The following is an 8,152-nucleotide window of genomic DNA, read 5'->3' on the forward strand; positions in this document are numbered from 1 at the left end:
TACTAATGTTATCGTTCAATGTGCAACAATTATCCATTTATAACCGCTATGGTCCCACATGCTGTTACTTCTCCCTACAAAGAGGGACATTAACTTGCGCTTTAAGATAGTAGGAATTGACTCCTTATTACGTTACCATACAGCCCCTTGGTCACTATCACCAGGCATCGGTCCAAAACACCAATGAGGTTGAGAGAGTTTTTCTTTTTATTTGTTTTTCTTTTTTTTTTTAAATTTCGTAACAATGAAAGTCCATTCATCAGACGGTCAGAATCAACCCATCACCGGGATGGTGGTGCACTTTTGTTCCCAAAATGACCTTACCATGTTTGCTTCCGTCTGGCCAGAGTAGTGTTATTCTCATTCTTATCCTTTCAACGAGAAAGGAAAACGTTTTTGACTCCTTAGTTGCAGAAGAGTACAACCACACCGGAATTGACCTCGTCATGTAACATAATTACGACACTATCACTATACATCTGTCCATCGAGAGTCCTAATCTTACCGTCCATCCGATCTGCGATGTGCAGATTGGACGGTGAGGATTGACAGACTCGCACGGTAGGTTATTTCTGTTATTTGGGCAATAATGATGGGCAATTTCGTCCGGAGGCGTAGATCTCGGATCGCACGGAAATCCCGAACCCAGTCGCTGCCCTATCGCACAGTCGCACTGGCGAGCAGGCGTTAAAAAAGCATCGCATCACAGCGTACGAACCAATGCTTTCCTTCCACGTCACATCCAACGGATTCTCCGTACTGGGACGTGGCGAAGATCGGATGGTGGATCTCCTCTCCCCCAAATCAGACGGTATGCATTCCCTCTTCTAGAGACTTCGAATCATCGAAGAGCGAGAAAGAGACCCGAGAAGGGTGGACGGATCGATAGAGCGAAATAATACAATCAACTGAGCGTCGTTTAACCACGATTGATTTTTTTTTGTTTTTTTAACCGTGATGGTCGCTACTTGCTGGGGTGTTAAAAGGAGAGAAGATTCGGAGGGAGCGAGCGAGTGAGAGTGAGAGATCCAGGGGTGATGCAATCTGAGCCGTTGGCTCGACCACGTGATTGGATCCGTGCCGTCGATCGCAGTCGTCGTCTCGTCGCTGACGGGGAAGGCGGTCGGTGTTCCTTCGCTCGCGCTTGGCCTGCTTCCTGACCAGATCTGCGACTCTGGTGAATTGGATTCGGAATCGTCTCGTGTTTAGTTCTTGTGAAGTGGTATCGGTTTAAGAACGTTCTTCTGAAATCTTTTCATATTTTTTCCCATTCGATCGTACTGGAAGTGCGGGACTGGTAGAATGTTGATATAGTGGATTTTTGGTGATTTTTAAGGACTGTTTGGGACTCTGATGGGGTTTATTTGGGGTTAATTTGATTAACGTTTCGAGATGGTTGAGTTTGATTTGATTCGTTGGGTTTGGAAAATATACTTTGTTTGAAGGATTGCTCCGATAACTTGTTAATCTGATAATGAATATGCTCATTTCTTCCCAAAATTTTTCATTTTTTTGAAAAATAATTTCAGTGCATTGGTCTGCAAGAGAAGCAAATGTATCGATCCTGGCAAATTGGGAAATGATTGAGAAAATGTGCACGAGTCTCTCTCTCTCTCTCTCTTTCTTTTTTCTTTTTTTTTTTTTTTTGTGTGCACGAAATTTTCCTTTTTCTTGGATAACAAAATGAGTTTTCTAGTTAATGTAATCGCTTAGTGTTTATGTTTTTTCATCCGATTTCCCGAAATATATGCAGGAGTAGTTTTTTTTTTTTTTTTTTTTTTTAAATAACTGTGATTCTTGCATCCCTTATTTTAATGTAATGACTAAATCTTTTATGTTTGCCATCGTTTTTGTGTGATTTCGCGGAATATCTCCGGGTTTCTTTTTGGTGAAATAAGTGTGATTCTTGGGTGAATATTTATAATTTATTATTAACAATTTATAACGTCTTCAACAACGATATCAACAGAGCGCTCTGTCCACCCCTCCCCCCCCCTCCTCCTCCTTCCCTCTTTTCTCCCTCCTTCCCTCCCTCTCCCCTTATTCCCCTCCCATGTTGTGATTTATCTGGATTATGAGTGGACTATGCAACATATATTTGGATCGCTAATCTGTTTATGTATCGACAGTGTCTCATTTTTTTGCATCTTTCTCTTCGTTTGGAGTGTTGCCTTCCTTTGCCAACAGAGGTTTGACCAAAACGGGGGATTCTTTGCATTTTCTTAGCCTTTTGCTGTTTTAGATCATTCATGGATTATTTACCAAAAAGAAGGATCATTAATGTATGGAGTTTTTTTACTCACTTAAATTTGTTCACAAATCCACAAGAGATTTATGCTGTGTAATTAATTCAACCCTTTTTCCTTTTGGCTGTCTGTCGTGACAACTACTACACCAGTCACTCTATGTTCTATTTTCTTCTTCATTGGCTCGTTTTATTTGTACCATAAAAATAACTTAAAAATATTTTTTTTTTTTTTAAATTCTTCTATTTCCATTTTACATCGTACCCTTTCCTTTTCCACCGACCACTTTTCATTTCGTGAAGAAAGAAACCTTTTTGTAGAAAAAACATTTTTATTAATTGTTGAAATTATATGATTGTAAATATTCAGAATTTAATATATCATATATAAATTTCGTGGTGCTAATAATTCTTAAATATTTCTGTTACAAGGTTCAGTTCATTTGATTCATCCATCATCCAAAACGATGGCTTCTCCACTGTAGGGGAAGCACGCGATCACCTACACTTCCATCTGATGGTCATTATCTGATGGCAGTATAGTTGATACATGATTGATGGCGCTCCATATCTTCCTCCTTCATAACCACGTCAGCCTTGGTGTTTGGCGTGTGCTTGAGGAGAAGAGAAGGAAGAAGAGGAGCCTTGTGATAATCTCTCAACCCCCTCTTCCCTATTCCATGTCTCCTAACTTGGACAGCCCTGTCCAGACCCAGATGGCAGTTGCAGTTTTCAACCGCACTCTCAGCAGTGAATGCCATGGGAACAAGAAAAGTGAGGGAAAGCCTGCAGGAAGGAGACGTGTGTTCGTCCCAAACTGACACCGGCTGTGTCGTGGGTATTGAACTGGATCGTGGAGACAATGCCCACACTGTAAAGAGGAGGTTGCAATTGGCTCTTAATGTGCCCATTGAGGAGAGCTCACTTACATTTGGTGATCGAGTGTTGAAAAATGATCTAATGGGAGTTCGGAATGATTCCCCATTACTTCTCACGAGGAATTTTCTTCACAGGAGTTCTTCCACCCCATGTCTCTCCCCAACTGGAAGGGAACACCAGCAGAGAGATCAGAGTGGGCCAATTGAAATATTAGGGTGCTCAAGCCAATGCTCACGAACAAAACAGCTTGTTAAGGATGCAGTCAAAGCTATTAAAAGTGGTGTTGAACCCATCCCTGTTCACAGTGGGCTTGGGGGTGCCTACTACTTCAGGAACAGCAGAGGGGAGAGCATTGCTATCGTGAAGCCTACGGATGAGGAGCCATTTGCACCAAATAATCCGAAAAGGTTTTGTTGGGAAAGCCTTGGCCAACCAGGCCTGAAAAGATCAGTGCGGGTTGGTGAGACAGGGTTTAGGGAGGTTGCTGCATACCTCCTGGACTATGATCATTTTGCCAACGTTCCCCCAACAATCCTTGTAAAGATAACCCACTCAGTCTTCCATGTGAATGATGGGGTCAACTATGCAAATGGTAAGGCTCATGACAGGTCTCAAGCTGTCAGCAAGATTGCATCATTTCAGCAGTTTATCCCTCATGACTTCGATGCTAGTGATCATGGGACCTCTAGCTTTCCTGTTGCAGCTATACACAGGATTGGTATGCTTGATATTAGAATCTTCAACACAGACAGACATGCTGGGAACCTTCTAGTGAGGAAGCTTGTAGGTGGAACTGGTAGATTTGGGGCTCAGACAGAACTCATTCCAATAGATCATGGTCTCTGCTGCCAGAGAGCTTGGAGGATCCTTATTTTGAATGGATCCACTGGCCACAGGCATCAATACCTTTCTCTGAGGATGAGCTTGAGTACATTGCTAATCTTGATCCAGTTAGAGATTCTGACATGCTTCGAATGGAGCTGCCTATGATCCGTGAAGCATGTCTAAGGGTTTTGATCCTTTCTACAATTTTTCTCAAGGAAGCAGCAGCGTTTGGGCTTTGCCTGGCAGAAATTGGTGAGATGATGAGCAGGGAGTTCAGGGGTTTGGAAGAAGAGCCTAGCGAGCTGGAGGTTGTGTGCATTGAGGCAAGGAGGTTAGTAGCTGAAAGAGAGGTATTTCTCCAGGAGCTGAACCAGTAGATGAAGATGTAATACAGTTTGACATTGATTGTGAAGATGCTGAACCAGTGATGCCCAAAACACCACCATCCTACAATTTTGGGTTCAAGGGAGGGTGTTCCAGAAGCCTGCTTTCAAAATTAGATGAGAGCTTGGAAGAGGAGGAAAACAATTATAACAATGAAAAGAGCAATGTGGAAGAAGTTACTTGCTTTCTGCCTGCTTGCCATCGGTTTCCAAATGTTTCAAAGCTGTCCACATCATTGAAGGGTGTGAGCCTTACTGAAAAAAACTCCACAATATCTAGGTCGTGTTCCAAAAGGGAATGATACTACAGTTAAAACTAACAATAGTGGCAGTGGACTTCGGAGTGGGAGCAGGAGCGCAAAGGAGCAGTTGCCTGCAAGTGCGAGCTTTGTGAATCTGGCAGACATGGGAGAGGAAGAGTGGGGGTTGTTCCTCGAGAAGTTCCAGGAGCTGCTGTATGGTGCGTTTCATGGCCGGAAGTGTGGAGCTGCTGGCCAGAGGCAATGGCAGAGGCTGGGTGCTTCTTGCCAGTTTTGAGTAAGAGGTTAGACTTAAGAGAATAGAGAGGATACGTGTCTGTGGGTTGCAGTTGTTTGTTGTGCCCTTTCTAGGTGTAAAGAATGGAGAAGGGGGTTTTGAGAATAAGACCGTCATGGTTTGGGGCTGGCAAGAGGGTGATTTGTGTACAAGGGATGAGGTGGAGGTGCTTCTGCAGGTGGTTGTGCTTTTGTATGTATCTTTCAGGTCTTGGTTAACTATCAGTTATGGGAAGGAGGAGGCGAGTGTGATTGCCTGCCCTTTTTTACCTCTCATTTTATGCCTTCTTAGGAGTTGTTATTAACAATAAACAATTAGAAAAGTTATGTACATCTGCTTATATAACTTTAGGATGCTACTTTAGTCTGTTATTTTTTATTATATATGGATGTGTTAGTGTTGGTCTATACAAGGAGCAGTCTGTGTCGGTAGACATTCTTTTGTGTTCATGAAATGATGCTAATCCTTCAAGAGCGGCCTCAGATGGTGATATGGTGCAGAATGTTGTGTCGTTCAGTATTTCTTAGTTTGCAAGCTGCCTTGTTTCTGAGGTGGGCTTGCTTATCAGTTCTTGATTTCTGGCAGTTTCGTTGGGGATATATTGTTCTTGAAGTGGGGTTTCTCCTGGACAAGAAGTCAATTAAAATGCCGTTTGTTGAGGTTTTCTCACTTTGCTTGCTGCGGTTTATAATATTCAATTTTTCGGCAAGTGCTGGTTGGACATTTTTTTTTTATTTTATGGAAATGGAAATAGTCTAAGACTACCACCAGTCTTTTATTCATAAGAAATCATTTATAAAAGCAAAACAAGGAAAAATAGAGTTGTTAAGACAGAAAAAATTATAGGGTGTCCTGTTGTGCCTCGCAAAATTACAGGGAGATAGAAGGTTGTCACGGTGTATGGGTAAAATGCTTCTTCTCCGTAGGATACTTTCATTCTTTGTCCTCCAGGCAGCACAGCAAATACCATTCAAATGGATCCTTTCGAAATCAGAACCTTTCTAAGGTGGCTTATCCCAAAGAAGGAGCTAAGCATGCCAATTTGTTCCACAACCAAACATGATCATCAATCTTCCTTAGAGAGAGCATTTCTAGCTTCTAAAGTCCATGAAGATCTTAAGAAAAGTAAAATAAATAGGAGTTTTGTTTAAACAAATTTTAGAGTTTGGATCTCTCCAAATTTCATTACAAACAACTGCTAGCAATTGATCTCCAGTTGAATATATCAGACGTTTGTTTCTAAGTTTCCATTTTGTCTAAAGGTCTCACAGATTAAATGGCCATCCCCTCAGTTTAAGTTGGGTTTTGATAGAAAACTAGATACTCCAAGAAAGTGGACATCTAATGAACAAGTGATTGACAGTTTTGAGGAGTTATCATATAGAGCACATCTCTTGTTCACATGCCAATCTTTTCTGGCTAAGACATCCTCAGTGTGAAGCTTATTACGAAGTACTAACTACAAAAAAAAAAAAAAAAAAAAAAATCTTCTCCAAAATAGTGGCTCTCCAAATAATTTTACAGAAAGAACATCGAGTATCGCCGTTGTTTAAGAAAGAGTAGAAGGAATCCACTGAAAAGAATCCCGAAGATTATAACTTCCAACATGGCATATCAGCCTCACCAGAAAACCTAACTAAAGAAATAATATCATAAAGATCAATGAGGTGTGCTATCTCATCTCTAGTGAAAGAACCTCTCAGATTAATCCTCCAAGAAAGAGAACGCCTGCTCCACAATAAGCTAACTACAACTTGCTTCTTGATCGCTTTGTCATATAAATGAGCAAATAGAGAGCTAAGAGGTAAAAAGTCAATCCAAGCATCCTCCCAAAATCGTATGTTTTGGCCGTTACCCAACTTGAATGAGAAACACTTCCAAAAGATAGTATTTTGTTTGCAGACATCCTTCCAAATGGGTGACAAACTTGAAAGGAATTTCTTAGTTCTCATACTAAATTTGTGTCTCCTATAATACGTTCCTTTGACTTATGAGAACCATAGGTTATCATGTCCTTTACGAAACTTTCATGCCCACTTGGCCAGTAAGGAGAGATTCATTTGCTCTAAGTTCTTAATTCCCAAACTTTCTTGCTCCTTTAATTTGCAAATTTGATCCTAATTAACCAAATAATGAAACCCACTCACGATATCATTGCCTTTCCATAAGAAGGCTCTTCTAATCTTGTCAATCTTATTAATGACTCATTTAGGTAATTTGAAGATGGACATATAATAGGAAGGCAAAGCAGACAGCACATAATTGATAAGAGTTAATCTGCACCTCCAGGAGAGTAACTTGCCCTTTCAAAAAGCCAATCTTGTATTTAATTTTTCAATCAAAGGCATCCACAAGCACTTCGGCAATCTTCTATCACAAAGAGGAAGATTGAGATATTTAAAGAGAAAAGAGATAGTAGAGTAATTCATCCAATCAGCAAACATAGAGGTCTCCGCATCATCTTTACTTAACCTATCAGAGAGCTTTTGTGAAAGTTAATCTTGAGTCTCAAGACCTCTTCAAAAGCAAGCAAAATAGCTTTCATGGCCAAAATATTCTCTTTCTTTCCCACACAAACTAATAAAGTATCATCTGCAAAATGAAGACTAGTTAGACTTTTGAACCCCTATTGATTTTCATTTTCTTCTATAAGCCCGAGAGAACTTGCTTGCTTGAAAAGCCTAGCAAGTACGTCCACCATCAAAATAAATAGAGAAGGGGATAGAGGGTCACCTTGCCTCAAACCTTGTCTGTACTTGATCCATCTGCTCGGATGATCATTTACAAGGAGAGCGACCGAAATCAAAGATAACAGATTCTTAATCCAAGAGATCCACCAATCAAAAAAGCCTATGGCCACCAGCACATCCAAAAGAAAATCTCAGTTAACATTATCAAAAGCATTCTCTATTGGTGTGGTCCCTCCTCACATAGGACCCACCACTGCATGAAAACTAGGGATGATATGGATGGTATTGCGGAAGCCTTTTGATGCAGGAAACTTATAGCATCGTGGAAAGCATATGAAACACAGAAAGCCAACGAACCATGCTGAAGCCTTTTGATGTGCAGAATAAAGAGGTGTGGAGAAACCTTTTGAGACACAGAAAAAGAGTCCATAAAGGACTCTAGTTTTTGGCTACAAAAGGAGTCCATGGGTATGACGTTAGGAACAGAGAAAAAGAAGAGAGGAGGCCGTGAGCTACAAAAGGAGATAGGGAGAGAGAAGAAGAAAGAAATTTGGATCGGACTTCAGGGTAGGCCTAAAATAGTTCAGCCCAGA

At 41.0% G+C, this 8,152-nt stretch overlaps 1 pseudogene; it reads left to right on the top strand.

Annotated features, from left to right (window-relative positions):
• The first annotated feature begins 982 nt into the window (after positions 1-982).
• LOC140851145 (phosphatidylinositol 4-kinase gamma 7-like) lies at positions 983-5,199 on the top strand (annotated as a pseudogene).
• The last annotated feature ends 2,953 nt before the right edge of the window (positions 5,200-8,152 follow it).

The sequence above is a fragment of the Elaeis guineensis genome, chromosome 8 (genome assembly GCF_000442705.2).
Source record: "Elaeis guineensis isolate ETL-2024a chromosome 8, EG11, whole genome shotgun sequence".
Lineage (NCBI taxonomy): Eukaryota > Viridiplantae > Streptophyta > Magnoliopsida > Arecales > Arecaceae > Elaeis > Elaeis guineensis.